Source organism: Pempheris klunzingeri, chromosome 2 (genome assembly GCF_042242105.1).
Source record: "Pempheris klunzingeri isolate RE-2024b chromosome 2, fPemKlu1.hap1, whole genome shotgun sequence".
Lineage (NCBI taxonomy): Eukaryota > Metazoa > Chordata > Actinopteri > Acropomatiformes > Pempheridae > Pempheris > Pempheris klunzingeri.
This window is the reverse complement of record NC_092013.1, coordinates 24,752,489-24,771,533: the sequence shown is the minus strand read 5'-3', so window position 1 is coordinate 24,771,533 and position 19,045 is coordinate 24,752,489. Positions and strand designations below refer to the sequence as shown.

General features: G+C 42.5%; 1 pseudogene; it reads right to left on the bottom strand.

Annotated features, from left to right (window-relative positions):
* Window positions 1–8,249: 8,249 nt before the first annotated feature.
* On the bottom strand, window positions 8,250–9,287 carry LOC139207960 (piggyBac transposable element-derived protein 4-like; annotated as a pseudogene).
* Between the last annotated feature and the right edge of the window lie 9,758 nt (window positions 9,288–19,045).

Sequence of the window (19,045 nt, the reverse complement as noted above, 5' to 3'; positions counted from 1 at the left end):
ATGGTGTTCACTCTCACTTCAATAGTCAGGAGCACACCAAACTAAATGTCTGAGGTTTAAATAGGGCAAGACTCCTTCAAAATACTGAGTAACAATGTTCTAATCATGTGCACCTGATGTGATACACTTGTGTGTGATTTTAGCCATTTTAAGTGGGAATAAATGTGGGGGTGTCCTAATTTATTCCTCACCAGAAATTGCATTTATTAAAATGACATTTTACAGAAATCCAAACAGATGTTCTCTTTGACAGCTGTGATGGTAAGGTGTTTATGTCAAACACATTTTTTCAGGAAAACCCAAGTTGTCTCAAGGTGGTTTTATACCAGGATGCGTTCGAAGTTGTGAATCCATTGGGTTCTGCAAAAAAGAAGCACAAGGTTTTGGATATGTACTCCTCTCTACTCAACATGCCCCCCCAGGCCGGCTCTGTGATTGGCTGCAAACCGGACAATTTTGAAGTGGTGGTGGAAAGGAGGACCATGAACAAACTTTTGTCCATTCTGGACAATCCTGACCACCCACTTCACCCAATACTGAATAGACAGCGGAGCAGCTTCTCAAACAGGCTGGTTCAGCTCTGCTGTCACAAGGACAGATAGAGAAAATCTTTTTTGTCAACTGCCATAACACTTTAACAAGTCAACTCTGGCTGGCAGAGAGTTTTCAGCACCCTCTGCTATTTAACAAATATGTATTTCTGTTCTTTAACGTGCACTATAGTTTTTATTTTATTTTATTTAATTAACTCGCACTTTGGTTTTAATCTTTTTATCAATTTATCTGCTTATTTATTGTTGTATTCATGGTGGTGGTCACTTTTGCTGCTGTAGCACCGGAATTTCCCCTCGGGGATCAATAAAGTATTTCTATCTATCTATCTAGGATCAAATGTTGACCACATGCAGCCAGTTTTATTGTGTAGAGATTTTAAGGAATTTGGCCATGCCAAGGTTTTTTCCGAACTGCTTAATGATCTGAAACAACTGGAGGAAAATGGGCTAACAATGGGAGATGAACTTGTAGAAAAGGGAGCTCTCTACTGCATTGCTGGAGACAACCTGGGCTCTCACAACGTTGGTGGTTTTACAGAAAATTTCAGTTCATCTGCCCCCGTCTTGGTTATGAGATCTTTGAGGGTGTCCTCTCGTACGATGTTACTCTTTACCTCAAGTACTTCATCAACAAAAAGAAATGGTTCACCTACACAACAGACAAATCAAGCAGTTTAAATACAAAGCAACAGATGCTTGCTCCAAACCTTGTGAGGTCAGTCCTCAAACACTGAAACTGAGTGGACATGCTGTCCAAAATTGGAACTTCTTGAGACTGTTACCTCTGATAATTGGAGACAAAGTGCAGGAACCCCAAGATAGTGTGTGACAGTTAATTTTGCAGATTAAGGACATTGTTGTCTTCTCAAGCAGCAAACTGGAAGAGGTCAGTCCACTGGTTGCTCAGAAGAAGTCATACAGATGGTGCTTCTTTTACTGCCTTATCTGGTTCAGTTAGAATTGGTATTTAAACAGTCCTTCTCATCATGCTGTTCACATTCTGACATCATGAGACCAAGACGACACCTAACAATTAAGTCCTCAGACGGAAGTTTTCACTGAGCTTAGAGGGTCACAGAGTGTCATCAGGAGGTTGTAACAGTGATACAGAGTGACTGGAAGACTCACAGAAAGGAGAGGAGTGGACGTCCTTTGGCCACATCCCAATTTATTGAGACACCGAAATTTTTTTGTTGTGGTATACCCACCACTGTTGTTAGATTTTCTTCAAATAAATTGTTTAAGATGAAGAAATTATCATTGCATGGTTCTACTTAAATGCCCTACTTTCATGATATAATATTACTGTAGCATTAACTGTTTACATTTTCCATATATTTCACCTGAAAGTCGAATATCCCTAACTTTTTGTGAGTAGTGTATATATATGCCTCCAAACTGCTCATCGGCATTTCACCGCTGATCTCTATAGACCTCCATTGTTTTGGAAAAATCCTGAAAGCTTGGTGTTTTGTGTATTAAAAAAATCAGCATGAGGGTGAGTAGATAATGAATGAATTCCCTTTTAAAGTGAACTATTCTTCTAAGTAATACTTAAATAATAATAATAGTAAATAATTCATAATGAGTTACTGCATGCACTAATCAAGGATGCATGATTAATTCCTGTTGCAAAACTTCATGTGATTTGTTCACACTTAATAGATCATCACTCAAGGATTGTTAGTTCAGTTACTTCATATGTTAATTGATATTTGACAAGATTAGCTTGATTTCTTTTTTTTTTTTTTGATATAAAAGTTTATGGGCAGCACCTTTTAAGGGAATAGACCAAATGGTATTTTTGGAGAGATTTACAACACAGTGGGTGGAATATGATATGATCAGATATTTTTAAGCTCAGCAGTGTACCACAGGCTGTGCCAATAAATGGTCGATTGAGTGTAAAGGTGTTAAGCACGGGGCTCAGAGACAGGGTGAACCCAAAAGCACAAAGCGAGAACTCACAGACAGTTTAACAAGCTTTTAATTTCACAAGATACTTATAAAGACAAGATACTTACTACTACAGACAAGATACTTACAACAACATGGCATGGAAAACTATGGCTTGCTTCTGAATACTATAGACCATTGACGCTCAGACAAGACAAGACAATCTGGCGCAAGACAAAGGGAGACGCAGACTATATATACACACAAGGTAATGGGGAACAGGTGGAGACAATCAGGGTGGGGCAGACAATCAGACATGACAAAAGAACACTCATTGGCTAACAAAATAATACCATCAGGTGTCCAACAAATTGTATTAGGCCTAATGCCATAAAGATTCAGGTGTTGTCCATAAACTTTTATACTAAAGAAATCAAGCTGGTCTCGTCAAGTATCAATTAACATATGAAGTACTTGTGACTTAATAATCCTTAATTGATCTATTAAGTATGAACAAATAACAAAGTCATAGTGACTTCATAATCTGTTAACTGTGAGCAACATGAATTAATTGTCCATCTTTTGTTAGTGAATGTAATATTTCATCATACATTATGCATTAATTAAGCGTTCCTGAAGTAACTGACTTGTACCCCTCAAGTGACGTGTTACCTTCAACAATTTCTTGCAGTCATAGAGATAGTATGTTCTTGAGATGTATGATGCAAGTGTAACCCCCATTAATTTCACCCTATGGAAATTAATTGATAGTTAGATGTGCTTTTAAGAACTGTCAGCATTTATAGGGTTAATTTGGAAAATCTTCCGGCTTTTGTCAGCTCCTCTTGTCAGCTCTTGAGCGCGGTGTTTGTTTTTGCGCCGTTGGATGAATGCCAGAGAAACTGCCTGAGAAAATCCATCGTATTCAGAGAGCATTTTTTATTTGTAACTTTTATGTTTGAAACTTGAATTGAAGTAGATTTCCAAGTAGATTTCCACTTCTGAAGAGTTGATCGACGAGAGACATCCCTGTTATTGTTTTTCTCTTCAAGCTCCGGTGAGTTTCATGGTCATTAGCTTAGCTTAGCCTGCTAGCTAACATCGCTATGTGCTGTATTTATACTGTGTCGCTGTTGTAAGTTATGCATCCTGTTATGGCTAAAAAAAAACTTAAAACCAATCGGAGACAAACTGTATGGATGTATTGATACATACAGTGGAGCAAAAAAGTATTTAGTCAGCCACCAATTGTGCAAGTTCTCCCACTTGAAAAGATGAGAGAGGCCTGTAATTTTCATCATAGGTACACTTCAACTATGAGAGACAGAATGGGGTGAAAGAATCCAGGAAATCACACTGTAGGATTTTTAATGAATTAATTGGTAAATTCCTCTGTAAAATAAGTATTTGGTCACCTACAAACAAGCAAGATTTCTGGCTCTCACAGACCTCGAACTTCTTCTTTAAGAGACTCCTCTGTACTCCACTCGTTACCTGTATTAATGCCACTTATCAAAGGACACCAGAAACAAAATTGTAGACCTGCACCAGACTGGGAAGACTGAATCTGCAATAGGTAAGCAGCTTGGTGTCAAGAAATCAACTGTGGGAGCAATTATTAGAAAATGGAAGACATACAAGACCACTGATAATGTCCCTCGATCTGGGGCTCCACACAAGATCTCACCCCGTGGGGTCAAAATGATCACAAGAGCGGTGAGCGAAAATCCCAGAACCACACGGGGGAACCTAGTGAATGACCTGCAGAGAGCTGGGACCAAAGTAACAAAGGCTACCATCAGTAACACACTACGCCGCCAGGGACTCAAATCCTGCAGTGCCAGACGTGTCCCCCTGCTTAAGCCAGTACATGTCCAGGCCCGTCTGAAGTTTGCTAGAGAGCATTTGGATGATCCAGAAGAGGATTGGTAGAATGTCATATGGTCAGATGAAACCAAAATAGAACTTTTTGGTAAAAACTCAACTTGTCGTGTTTGGAGGAGAAAGAATGCTGAGTTGCATCCAAAGAACACCATACCTACTGTGAAGCATGGGGGTGGAAACATCATGCTTTGGGGCTGTTTTTCTGTAAAGGGACCAGGACGACTGATCCGTGTAAAGGAAAGAATGAATGGGGCCATGTATCGTGAGATTTTGAGTGAAAACCTCCTTCCATCAGCAAGGGCATTGAAGATGAAACGTGGCTGGGTCTTTCAGCATGACAATGATCCCCAACACACTGCCCGGGCAACGAAGGAGTGGCTTCGTAAGAAGCATTTCAAGGTCCTGGAGTGGCCTAGCCAGTCTCCAGATCTCAACCCCATAGAAAATCTTTGGAGGGAGTTGAAAGTTCGTGTTGCCCAGCGACAGCCCCAAAACATCACTCCTCTAGAGGAGATCTGCATGGAGGAATGGGCCAAAATACCAGCAACTGTGTGTGAAAACCTTGTGAAAACTTACAGAAAACATTTGACCTCTGTCATTGCCAACAAAGGGTATATAACAAAGTATTGAGATGAACTTTTGTTATTGACCAAATACTTATTTTCCACCATAATTTGCAAATAAATTCTTTAAAAATCAGACAATGTGATTTTCTGGATTTTTTTTTTCTCATTTTGTCTCTCATAGTTGAGGTATACGTATGATGAAAATTACAGGCCTCTCTCATCTTTTTAAGTGGGAGAACTTGCACAATTGGTGGCTGACTAAATACTTTTTTGCCCCACTGTATGAGTATGGTCATGATCTTGTTTTGAGGGAAAAATATATATAAATGCTGTTGAGATGTATGTAATTGATGTCATGAAAGCTAAGGTTAGCAGAGCTAGTTAGCTATATATTCAAATACATTGAGTTAATTTGCCAATTGAATTTATTAATTGTGAATAGAGGAAAACTTATACTGTGCAGTAAAGAGATATTAATTTAGAAAAAAAACTGCTGCATGCAGGTTGGTTTTTTGGGGGGGATTTTGTTTTTTTAGTGTGGACACCAGAACGGCGAGCCAGAGCCCAAAACAGAGTTTTGTGGAGAGGAGCAGAGTAAAGGACCAGCGTGCGTGGAGGACGCGACGTCCAGCTTTTGCTGTATCCAGTGCCAGAGGAAGGAGAGCACATCACTCCCTAACACCCAGCTATGGATCTTTTGGTGCAAACAAAATCATACTCGCTGGGCAGATGTAATGACTGGACTGGACTGAACACACACATACACACACACACACACTTTTCTTTTGGGAAACTTTACTATTTATTTCTATAAAAGTGTACTAAAATTGTTTATACTTACCTGTTCTGTTACACTGAAGGCCATTTAAATTTCAAAATAAATGTAAATATTAATTTGTTCCACTAACAGTTGTCCTTGTCACTATATTCTCCCTGAGCGTACCTAACGTTACCATTGCCATAAAGAAAGCCCACAGATGATTTGATTTTATTGACCATACCATACCATATTCACTCTTTTATGCTACAAGTGAAAGTGATACACCGCTACACAAGATTTTAAACTTTTGCTCCCCTTCAGATATGATTTTATTGTGATAATGTGAAAATGATACGCTGTATGTACACTGATATCACTTTGTTGTTAGATTTGTACCAAAAGTGCACTTGAATGTTCTCAAATTAAGTGTTATGGTTTCTTGGCAAATTGTCTGTTACAGTTTGTAAGTAAAAAGTGTGTTCATCTTACTACACTGGTTTCGAAATTGGAACAGTTTCAATGTGAACTTGTGAACATTTCTTACATGATGTTCTTCTCATTAATATATATTTTGTGATATGTAAAACTGACAATATTAATTCATGCTCTGTGTATTAAGTTTACAGAATAGAATGAATGACACAGAATACACTCTTGTCTGGCAAGTTCCGTATCCTCTGACAATAATTGAACTGATAATTTGACTTAATATTTAAAGCAGGGGTGCCCAATATGTCGATAGCGATCAACCGGTAGATCACAAAGGTAGATTTGCAGGTAGATCGCGTGACATACAAAAAAAACAATTCCTAATTTAGACTGTTAATTGTCAAACAAAAAAAACATCATATTTCATGGCACAAACGTTATTTTATATGGTATTTTCATGTAAATTTTTTTTTAAAGGTTAAAACTTTTTTTTTTTTTACAGTAAAAAATGGAATTAAGCACATTTTTTAACCGTAAAATCAACACAAACAATACATTTCTTTACTGTGTTAAAAATAAAAAACTGAAACATCACATGCACATAAGTATTCACTCCCTTTGCTATCAATCAATCAATCTTTATTTATATAGCGCCAATTCACAACAGCGTTATCTCAATACGCTTTACATAAAGAGCAGGTCTAAACCAAACTCTTTAATTAGAGAGAGACCCAACGATTTAGGAATTCAAAAGTAAGGATTCAAGAATTCCCACATGAACAAGCATCAGATATTATATTGAGCAACAGTGGCAAGGAAAAACTCAATGAAAAAAGGCTCAATGTGGGCGGCTTCTGTAGGGGTCCGTGTTGGGTGGAGGTTGGACAGAGAGAGAGAGAGAGAGAGAGAGAGGGAGAGAGACAACACAAACAGCAACTAACGTACTAGCAGTGACTATAGCACTAACAATAGGAGTGTGACTATAAGATTAGCTAATACACTCAAAACTTAGCTCAGGTGCATCCTGTTTCCACTGATCGTCCTTGAGATGTTTCTACAACTTGACTGGAGTCCACCTGTGGTAAATTCAATTGATTGGACTTGATAATCAATTGAAAAATATCTGCAGCATTGAAGGTCCCAAAGAGCACAGAGGCCTCCATCATTCGTAAATAGAAGAAGTTCAAGATAGAACTATTTGGCCTGAATGCCTAGTGTCACGTCTGGAGGAAACCAAGCACCGCCCATCACCTGGCAAATACCATCCCTACGGTGAAGCATGGTGGTGGCAGCATCATGCTGTGGGGATGTTTTTCAGCGGCAGGAACTGGGAGACTAGTCAGGATAGAGGGAAAAATGAATGCAGCAAAGTACAGAGACATCCTGGATGAAAACCTGCTCCAGAGCGCTCAGGATCTCAGACTGGGGCGACGGTTCACCTTCCAACAGGACAATGACCCGAAGCACACAGCCAAGATAACGAAGGAGTGGCTTCGGGACAAGTCTGTGAATGTCCTTGAGTGGCCCAGCCAGAGCCCAGACTTGAACCCCATTGAACATCTTCAATTTCAATTCAATTCAATTTTATTTGTATAGCCCAATATCACAACAGAGTGTCTCATAGTGCTTTACAAAGTTCACTGAAATAAACAAGTGTAAGCGAACAAACACACTCTGGAAAGACCTGAAAATAGCTGTGCAGCGACGCTCCCCATCTAACCTGACAGAGCTTGAGAGGATCTGCAGAGAAGAATTGGAAAAATACCCCAAATGCAGGTGTGTCAAGCTTGTAGCATCATACCCAAGAAGACTTGAGGCTGTAATCGCTGCCAAAGGTGCCTCAACAAAGCACTGAATAAAGGGTTGAATGCTTATGTACATGTGATATTTCAGTTTTTTATTTTTAATACATTTGCAAAAAAATTCTTTTCTTTGTCATTATGGGGTATTGTGTGTAGATTGATGAGGAAAAAAAAAAGAATTTAATCCATTTTGGAATAAGGCTGTAACATAACAAAATGTGGAAAAAGTGAAGGGGTGTGAATAGTTTCTGGATGCACTGTATACTGCAACAGCATCACACACTTACTTCAGGCTCTGCAGATGGTGGTTCTGTAGGTCGGGTGGATGGGGCACCAGCATTTTCCTCCTGAATCCTCCTCATGATGGTTGCAGAGGCTGGGGTTCTTGGAACTCTGGGTTCAGTGCCATCCAGATGACAAAGGCGTTGTACGCTGAGATGTCCAATACATCAAAGAATATCACCAGTGGCCAGCGAAGGGTCCTCCTTTTGCAGCTGTAGACAGTCACCAGCTTGTCCATGTTGTCCACCCCTTCTTTTGTGGCATTATAATCCATGGTGATCTCTGGTTTTTGATGCTCCTGGCCACAGACTTGGAAGACTTGACAGGCCTGTTCTTTGTGGTCAGCAGTTGGGGTGGGAGCTCAGACTTGTTTTTCCATATTGCTCCCACCATGGTCAGCTTCCTCTTTAGGAGCTCCTGTCCCAGCATGTCGCATGTGATGTTGTGTCCACTGAGTCCCTGAGTCATGTCCAGGACAACTCTCATTCCTTGATTTTTCTCAGGGGCTCCTCCATCAGGTTTCCCTGTGTAGACTTGTAAGTTCCAAGCATATGAGGAAGTGGGTAAAGTCCAGATCTTTATACCATATTTTGCAGGTTTAGATGGTATATACTGCCTAAAGGGGCAGTGGCCCCTAAATGGCATCAGCTGCTCATCAATGGTGACATTAGGCCCAGGGTTGTAAAACAGGGGGAGGCGGTGCACCCACTTGTCCCACACTGTCCTGATGGCAGCTAGCTTGTCTCTCTGCCGTCGAGCTGGTTTGTCGTCTCGGTTATCAAAGCGGATAATCCTGGAAATTATGTGGAAGTTTTCCAGAGACATTGTTGCTCGGAAAATTTTACTGCGAGTTTCTGCATCCCACAGGGATTCTGTGGATTCCCCTTTAGACCTGAAAACTCCAGTAAGGATAAGAACCCCAAAGTAGGCATGTAAATGGCTTTGGTTCATCTCCTTCCACCTCTCTCCAAAAACCTTCTAAATTAGTGCAATCCGGAATAATTTTCTGGATGGAATCTGGGATGAAAAGCTCAAAAGAAGACTTGATGTCCTGCACATGAGTAACTGCCATCCGTGTTGGCCCTGGTTGCATCCTTATCACATTGGCAGCCATGCGGGATGGCTCATTTCTTGGGCAAGAAGACCATTGAATTTCACAATTTTTTGACATCCATATTCCTTCACTTGCTAGCTGCTGACGGGCTGGTCCTGTGGCTGGCTGCTGACTGGCTGGTCCTGAGGATGGCTGCTGATGGGCTGGTCCTGTGGCTCGTCTTCGTTTCGGAACTAGCTAATACTCAGTCTCATCCTCTTCTTCAAAGTCATTGTCAGACTGAAACCTCTTCCTCTACATCATCATCAAAAGCTTCTCTCTTCCAAAATCAATTGCAAGGCCCTCTGAGCAGAGAATCTTTTGGCCATCTTGATCAGTTGTGACAAGGAACCACACTTACAAAGCTATATTTATAGTGTCCCGCCCCCAATTTGCAGCTGGGATAGACTATGAGAAAATGAAGATTGGTAAGGGTAAAATGTGCGGGAATGTGAGAGCAGACGGTATTGGTACTTGAATTTTGCAAAAATGTTGCAACCTTGTGTGGGAACGGCAGACACACACACACACACACACACTCACACACACCAGGCACAGACGGGAGGACAGAGTGAAGGTACACAGGACCTACAATTTCCACACTTTTATTAGCCCTGGGTCCAGTGAACCTGAACATCCTGTATGTAATATAAATGTGTAGGGGGGGTGTACAGTGTGTGGTCATTGAAAATGCGTTCTGATATATGTTCTTCACAGAAAATGAGCAAAAGCCAATGAGTCTGAGTTTGAAAAAATAATTAATCGTATAATTTTTCTATTGATAAAAAATGAAAAAAAGGTCCCACAGACCCAAACACCATACAAGGCCGCTCGCTCTTGCAGCCGCACCGTTTCAGTCACAATTTATGCATCAAAGCGTAGGAAAAATACTTGCGGATGCAGTGATGTGACTCAGAATACACAGAAACGTACGCAGCTCCGATTGACAGCCTCATTGCCTGCCATGTTAACTGAGTGCGCAAAGTTGAGGAGGGAGGCAGAGACAAACACTTTTCTAACCTGCTCCAGTTCTCTCATTTTGAGACATCAAACTACATGTACGTGTTCAGCAGACCCTCTTCTCTCCACTGGTTCGCACATTATGGCTGTGACACGTACCGTTTTTTGAGTAAAACCTGCATTTTCAGAGGTGTGTCACAGCTGAAATCTCAACGAAAAGAGCTGCATGTGAGCACAGAGTGGCTCAGCAGGCACCATCACCATGGCAACCTGACAGGCTGATGAGCAGCAGCTCATTAGTGACGTTTGAGCCGTCACCAGGGCAGCGTGACAGCAGCAGGGTAGCATTCACACTGCAATTTCTTCAGGAATTGCAATTTTTCTAGTTTTGTTTGTTGTGCTTACCCCCAACACTCAATCAATCTTCAGTCTCTCTTGTCCTTAAAAAGGTTAAAGACCCATTTGTCTGCTCCTCATACAGGCCAACTAGTTAGGGCCCGAGTACCAAGCGGTGCGAGGACCCTATTGAAATTCGTGGATGCAAGACATGCAAGGGAGGAAACATGTCAGTACCAAAGCACCAAGAGGTGTACGGACCCCATAGGCCCCGAGCAGGAAGGGGTTGAAAAAATACGTGAAACATAGTTGAAATGCAAGGAATTCTTCTTCTTCTTTTTCTTCCCCGAAAAAAGTTGCGAATTTGGGGGCCTAAACATGCACGAAAACTCATGAAAATTTGCACACGCATCAGTCGTGGTGAAAAATTACGTATTTTATGGGTCTTGCAAATTCTTCTTCTTGTCGTGTCCACTTGTAAATTCCATTGCTTGGCTAGATGTATTTCATCCACAGCTGAACACATTGTTGACCTTTCTCATTAAACTCTGCCAAGTCCGATGCTGTGCAGGGATGGTCCAGCAGGGGGCATCTCAGGAGGTGCTGCATAGTCTGTGGTTCAGTACCACAGTCACACACAACGTCTCCGTCATACTTGTATCCCCATTTTGCAAGAGTGGCTTTTGTACATCCAACACCAGATCTTAATCTGTTGAGGCATTTCCACTCTACATAGTTGGTGTCTGCTCCAGGGGGCAGTGCCTCGCTGGCCTTTAGCTCCATGGTTGTTGCTGGTGGGAGGTTGTTAAGTCTTTCCTCCCACTGAGTGACTCTTTCGCTGCTTGTACTTGATGTTCCAAGGGGCTTGATGGTCTTAAGGAAACTCTTCCTGGATTTTAGGCGGCTTCTGGCTGGCTCACGGCCAAAGAGAGGGTGTTTTGAGTCTGTAGACTGTTGTTGGCGCTCTTTCATGCTTGCTGCGCTTCATCGTATGTCTGGTGGGGCTATGCCTGCCAGGATGTACAGGCGGTCCGTAGGAGTTGATTTCAGGCAGCCTGTGATAAGGCGGCAGCTAGCATTTAGGGTCTAACTTCTTCGCATGAGCAGCTCGCTCCCATACTGGACAGGCATACTCTGCAGCTGAGTAGCAGAGAGCAAGTGCAGTTGTCTTCAGAGTCTGTGGGTTAGCACCCCTGGTTGTTGTAGTGAGCTTGCGGATGATGTTTCTCGCATTCACTTTGCACTTGGTCTTCTCGATGTGGGCCTTGAAGGAGAGGCTTCTATCCAAGGTCACCCCGAGGTAGACTGGGTGCTCACAGTGTTCCAGGGGAGTTCCTGACCAGGAGACCTTCAGTTGGCGCTTGGCCTCACGATTTCGCAGGTGGAAGGATCACACCTGTGTTTTAGATGGATTAGCACGTAGGTGGTTGTCTTCGTAGTAGGGTGTTAGTTCTGCCAGGGCGTTGGAGAGTTTGTCTTCTACCATTTTGAAATCAGTGTCTTGTGCACTTATGCCAAGGCCGTCTGCATAGATGAAGCGGCACGTATCTGCACTGCTTTTTGATCAGCTCTGTCAGACAGGTGTCTCTTGTGGTCTCCAGGATCTTATTAAGAAGACGTCTGTGATTGACTGTATCGTACGCAGCTGAAAGGTCGACAAATACAACACCAGTTACCATCCCTTCCTCATATCCATCCTCAATATGTTGGGTGAGGTTGAGTACTTGGCTTGTTGTAGACTTGCCAGGGCGGAAACCTGCTTGTTCGGGGTTGAGGTGTTCATCAGCAAGGGGGCCAATTCTGTTGAGGATCAGACGTTCGAAAAGCTTGTAGGTGTGGCTCAAAAGTGAGATTGGTCTGAAATTCTTAGGAGCAGATGGGTCTTTACCAGGTTTCAGAAGTGCTATAACGTGGGCCTTCTTCCAGATGTTAGGGAGCTTGTATGTTGTTAAGCACTCATTGTAGAGCTGTAGAAGCCATGTTTTTGCCATGTGCCCGAAGTGCTTGATCTGTTGTGATGTTATCCAGTCCGATTGCCTTTCCTGGTCTGAGCACAGAGATTCCTACTTCCAACTCTTCCATGTTGAATGGTTTTGTGGAAGCCGGGTCCTTAGTGTATTTCTTGCGGTCTAACTTGGTTCTCTCTCCTCTCTTTCCGTTTTCTAGCAATTGGTTGGAAACTTGGTTAGCAGTGACTTGTGGTTGCTGAGGGGCTGCTTTAGGATCACCATGTAGCTTGTGAATAAGTGCCCATGCTTTCTTGCTGTTTTTGGACATGTCCGTAGACTCAATGAGAGCCTTCCAGGTCTTGTTTCGCTCTTGAGCAATGCTTTCCATCACCTTCTCGCCTTGGCGGTTGTTTCTTCAGAGAAGGGTTCTTCTTCAAACATGCCGATGTAATCATCATAGAGTTCGGCACATTCCTTTGAAAGTCCAGGTATATATTCAACTCTGCAGCCTCGTGGGATGTGTGTCCTTGCAGTGTTCAGCACCAGCTTAGCAAATAGGTCGTAGTTCTTGCTTACTGGTGTTATGTGTTCAATCTTTTCCTCCAGCTCGTTGGTGAAGCTCTCCCAGTCTGCTTTCTTGTAGTTGAAACGTCTTTTAAAGGGCATGGTGGTTGGGACGGTGCTGGCTTGATGGGATCAGGTCTAGCACAGTCTTTTTACACAGTCTGGCGATGTTGCTTGTGACCATGATGAGATCTGGGTTGTAGCCACATTTCCAGAGAGCACTGAGGAAGGAGTGAGGTAGCTTGGGGTCGTGGATGAGACTCAATTGGTTAGTGTCTATCCAGTCCTCTACTGCTTCTCCGTCTTTGTTAGTTCCAGGATAGCTCCACTGGGTGCTGTGGCTATTGAAGTCACCTATAATGATCTGTGGCTTGCTGTGTACCTTGGGAGTTGGCTGGGGGAACAGAAAGTCTACAGGTGGTGGTTTGTAGACAGATGTTACTACTACATTGCTTAGCTCAACAGATAGGACTTCGATGTCATGGTCATCTGACATGTCCGTTTCTTCTATAGCTAGGCCTGTTTTTACGAAAATAGCACTTCCGTACTGCCGGTGTGGTCGCTCGATGGCCTATTCCTGGTATGGTGGGACGGTTGTTTTCACTCCCTCTGTGTGTCTCTTGCAAGCAGAGGACATCACAGTGTTGCTTGCTGCATAGGTCGGCTAAGATGTTTTGCTTTGCAGAGGAGAACCCTTCAATATTTGTAGATATGACTGTCAATGCCGGTCTTGAGGCGGACCCTTGCTTCCGACAGTGTCCTCTGCGTCTATCTCCAGGCATGGTGTTTTCTCTGTGTTCTTTTAGCTTTGTGGCTTGTAGCTAGCAGCTTGTAGCGTAGCTTGTGGCTAGCTTGCTAGTGGTGGTGATAGGATTAGCAGTATCTTGTTGATCGAGTTGATCTTATTGATACTCCCATGGCCGCGGCGAGGACGCTCCTATCGTGACCCCGTCTTGGTCTTGCAAATGGGCGTGGCAAAATGGCTCACTTGGCGCCCCCTAATTTCAAGCCCCGGAACTGTGTTTTATGTACATGTACGAAATTTGGTGGGTTCATGCATCTCTTCAAGATGTACAAAAAAGTCTCTTGGAGGGATGACCTAAACCCAACAGGAAGTTGGGCATATTGGATTTTTCGTACATTTTTGGCAATTTACGAAGTAGTCTGAAGGGGTTGAAGTGATCCACTTCAAACTTGGTCAGCTGGTAGAAAAGACATGAACGATGAAAAGTTATTAAAAGTCTTTAAAGTCTTTAAAAAACTTTAACGGTGTGGGCATGGCGAGCTGTCAAACTTCAGTGTCTCTCCATGAAACAGGAAGTTGTTAATAAATAGACTCTACATCAGGGGTGTCCAAACTATGGCCAACTGCGACTGCAACTAAAAACGTATTGGAATACGGCCCACACATGGAACTTGCGCTGGACTGTATTGTACTTCTTAGTCTCACCGCTAGGTGGAGTAACTGTCTTGAACGAGGCAGCTTCTCTATAAAATGAGTAATAGAAGAAGAAATTTGCTACAGGTGACCCAAAATGGCAGAATTAAGGAAACGTAAGAGAGCAAGTTAGTGTAGAAAGGTTCAGACGCGGTGTGCGATGAGAGCACAGCTAATAACTAATGACGATCACTTTTGCATTACGGAGGAGCTGCTTGATGTTAGCAGTCTAAAGAGCACCACGATGGGTGAGGATGTTTTTGAAGCTGTGCCAGGTGCAGTTGGCATGATGGGACTTAAATGGGACGAGCTGTGTGGGGGTACGACGGATGGAACAGGCGAGCGCAAAGGAAGGGCCTCTACGGTGTCTGCAGAGGGGCAAGAAAGTGGAGGTAAGGCTGTTGATTCGAGCACCAGGGCTCTAGCACAGACTATTTCAAGCTTCCCTCTCTGATGCTGATGCTGATGCTGATGCTGATGCTGATGCTGGTGCTGGGGGGCTGGCTAAGTCGTGGCTCTGTGCTGCAGCGGTTTTATTTCCTGAGATCAGAAATCGACCAGTTTTGAAGAGAGAAGGACCGACGTCTTCATGAGCTCAGTGACCCTTTCTGGTTGGCATTTTTAGTGGATCTCACTGATCACCTGAACACACTGAACAAGAGACCAGCTTGTACCACAACTAATAAATGAAAGGCCACTAATGGTTAGGCTGTTTTTTTATTCTTGAATCATATTCAGGTATCAAGCAGAATTTACCTACATTTGATTAATTCACCTCTAGTGGATTAAAGTGAGCAATATAGCTCACTTCTAGTGAGTGGCCCAGCCCTTTGTATGTTTTTCTGTATGTGGCCCTCAGTGAAAAAAGTTTGGACACCACTGCTCTACATGATCCAATCAGCACCAAACTTGACATGTTTGATAAGAGTCCCGCCCTGAAGACGTCTACATGTCAATATTCATTCACAGTCATAGCGCCACCTGGTGGTGACAGGAAGTGCTATGTTTCACGCTATGATGTCTCAAGACAAGCCAATTGACCAGATCCACTTCAAATTTGGTCAGGAAACCCTTGAGACGTTGATGTTGGTCCATAGTGAAGGTGGTCAAAAGGTGTCGCCGTGTCGCTGTGGCAGCATGGCGAATTTCGATAGAAAATTTTCCTTTGCATGAGCATTAAAAGTGCTGTAACTCCACTCTACAAGGTCCTATCTTCACCACATTTATACTGTTTGATGACTGTCCGGCTCTGAAGACATGTATATGCCAATTTTGAACCATAGTCATAGCGCCACCTAGTGGCGGGAGGAAGTGCATGTTTTATTCTCAGACGTCTCTCTCTCAGCAGGTTAACCACAGCCACCTCAAATTTGGTCCAAACACTCCCAAGACGTGGATGATACAAACTTATGAAGCTCTTGAGGTTTCGTCAAACGCTGTCACAGTAGTGACGCCGTGTTCACCATGAAACAGGAAATCGTTGTATCTTCAGTGTACATTATCCAATCTGTTCCAAACTTGTCATGATTAATAAGACTCCCGACCTGAATACATCTACATGCCAGTTAGTGACCACAGTCATTGCGCCACCTAGTGACAACAGGAAGTAAGACTTTTGTGCCAATCATCATTTGATTTGCATGAAATTGTTACAGTGTAGTCAACACTTCATATGCTGAAATATAGGACGTGATTAGTGGCTGTTCTCTAGCGCCACATAGGGGACACAGGAAGTGACATGTAACTCCTTCATGCACTGTCCAAAATACATGAAAATTCTGAGCCGCATGGAAGGGTCAGAGTCCGGCAACAGGACGAAGCCGCCGCACGACCCAACGTGCACGGAGGTGCGAGGGCCCTCCAACGCTGCTTGCAGCTTTAATTTCAGTGTGTACCTGTTTTCCTCCCTCAAACCTTTTTTCCGTAGCATTGATACAGTTATTTCAGAATTCATTTGGAAAAAAAAACACCCAGCAAGTAACTCCTACGGAGACTGAAGTCAGTGGGTGGTATGGCCCTACCAAATCTGAGGTTTTACTATTGGTCAGCCAATATTAGAATAATGCAAGCTTTGCTAAAGTTAGTACAGTATAGTATAGTTAGCTACAGTAGTGACTCATACCACCCCCTGCCTTTCTGGCTTAAAATGGCTGCCTCTTGTGGCCCGGTGTCATTTTCAGTATAAGACTCAATTACTTATTAAGAGTGCTTCTTCCTGTGTGAAAGCAAAGGTAAATTTTTCTTACGTAACTAACATACATCATACATAACCATCCTTTCCTAAACCTAATGAAATAGTTTTGGTTCCTAAACCTCATGAAACTGTGTTAACTACGTCTTATGCTATTTACCATAATGACAAAGGTCCGGTATGCCTGCTGCAGTATTAGATGGTCAGGGGCCAGAGTATCTCATACAGATGCTAAAAGGTGTGAATGAGAACAGGATGGAGTGCATTGATGGTAGAGCATCTTACATGGACACCAAAGGGTGGCTTGTGTCTGTATCAGACACCAACGGGCTTGGCAGTGTAGCTGTATTTGACAACCTGGGAATGTGACCAGTTTGGCGGCTTCCTGCATCAATCTTTCTGAAAAGATGAAGGATTATCCAAATCAATGGTCAAATGATAGAGGGTGCCACATGTGGTAAAGATTGTAAAGACAAACTACTATTAGGGCTAGGCACTGAACCAGGGAGGATTCAAAAGCATGACACCAGTAAGCGTCCAGACAGTTGAACACTTTAATGATACAAGAGGGCAAACAATACTTACAATGGCTTGAACACAGACAAACCATACTTTCCAAGACTTGACTAGACTTAGTGGCAACTTGAACACTTGAACAAAACAAGACTATCTGGCACAGGACAAAGGGAGACACAGACTATTTATACAAGAGGTAATGGGGAACAGGTGGAAATAATCAGGGCAGGGCAGACAATCACAACGGCGGGAAACACACAAGGGCAGGAAGTCAAACAGCCTGAAACGAGAGGAGAGTTAGTTTTCACAATAAGACAGGAAGTGCGAGTCAAGACTAGACACGAGTGAACTCGACAAACTTAACAGACATGACGAGACATAACAAATACCATGGTTAAATCATTAGAAATATACAAGGCCTTCATCTTGTCCTGTAACAAGGAGTTACTTCCTTAAATCTGTACCCTATTGTCAAAGATTAAGATTATTCAAAAGTGATGAAGACAACATTTTTCTATTGTTTTCACATACAACAGGTGCCTTCTTCTTCTGATATTCTCTATCTAATTGTGGACTCAATCAAACTGAGGACAAGTCTCCTGTTGATCAATTTCAGGGAGTTACATAGGTTAAACTCGACTGGTGTGAGACATTATTTTTCAGGGTGGAAATTATAGCGCTTCAATCTGTTTCTCTTTCAAATTTTACATACATCAGTTATTAATATCCTAAGCATCAGATAGAATCTTAAATATGTTAACCCAAATGAAGCCGCATACCTATAAAACCATAGTGACTCTGGGGGACAGACAGTTGCATGACTGACATGTTGTTTTTCTTTATTAGGAAAAATCCAGATTTTAATTAGGAAAAATCTTGCAAGGCTTGCACTATGTCTCCTTGCTGATGAGTGTAATTATATGATGTCTTGCTCAAGGCAGTGTTTAACTTAAATACAGATCACAAGGGGTTTATTAACGAACAAAGTCAAGATCACTCCATTTTGGCACAATACTGACCGTGAACGTGTTTTTCCCACAACAGGAGTATCTTAAAGAAATAGAATCAAGGCAACAGGAATAAGTGAAATAGGGGCATCAAGAATTTATTCCTAGGGTGCATACATGTTTGAAAAGTTTGCATTCTTCTTCTGTCTCTATTTTCAGAATGAAGCAGAACATGGTTGAAAAGGAAGTTAAGTTTCAAATGTCATTTGACAAATGCAATTGAAAAAGAAACTACGAGATTGTCGCTGGATGAAAACTGTAGAATTGAGTTCCTGTATGTGAGAGTCAGTGATTACACTGCGTTAAAATAACCTCTGGTTTACTAAGAACAAACACCACATGAACAGATCGGACATTAAATACATCCTCTTACAGGACTATGATGGACACAGACTGAACCAGAGTGCAGAGGAGGAGAAGAAAGGTAATTTTGCTACGTTATTACAGACAGGTCTACATTAGAGGGCCGCATTAGGGACCCAATGCAAGTATTGTGGGCTAAACTTTGCTGCAGCGGGAGTGGGAAGTCTGTGGGGGCGTGAGTAATGGGCAGAAATCCATCAGCAGTGGGTGGGAGCGCGATTTAAAAAAACAGGCCATATAAGCACTCATAAAGTCTTGCTGCAAAAATATTTGTTCTGTTCACCAGAGATATAGTTTGATATAGTCCATTGATTTCCAAAGATTTGATCGACATGACTTGTGTACTGCAGAGTGAAAACCTTTTAATTCCTAAATGGCCAATGTCTAGAATGATCTCTGTATATATGTCAGTCCAGGGACGTGCGGTCAGGGGAGGCAGGTGAGGCAGTGCCTCA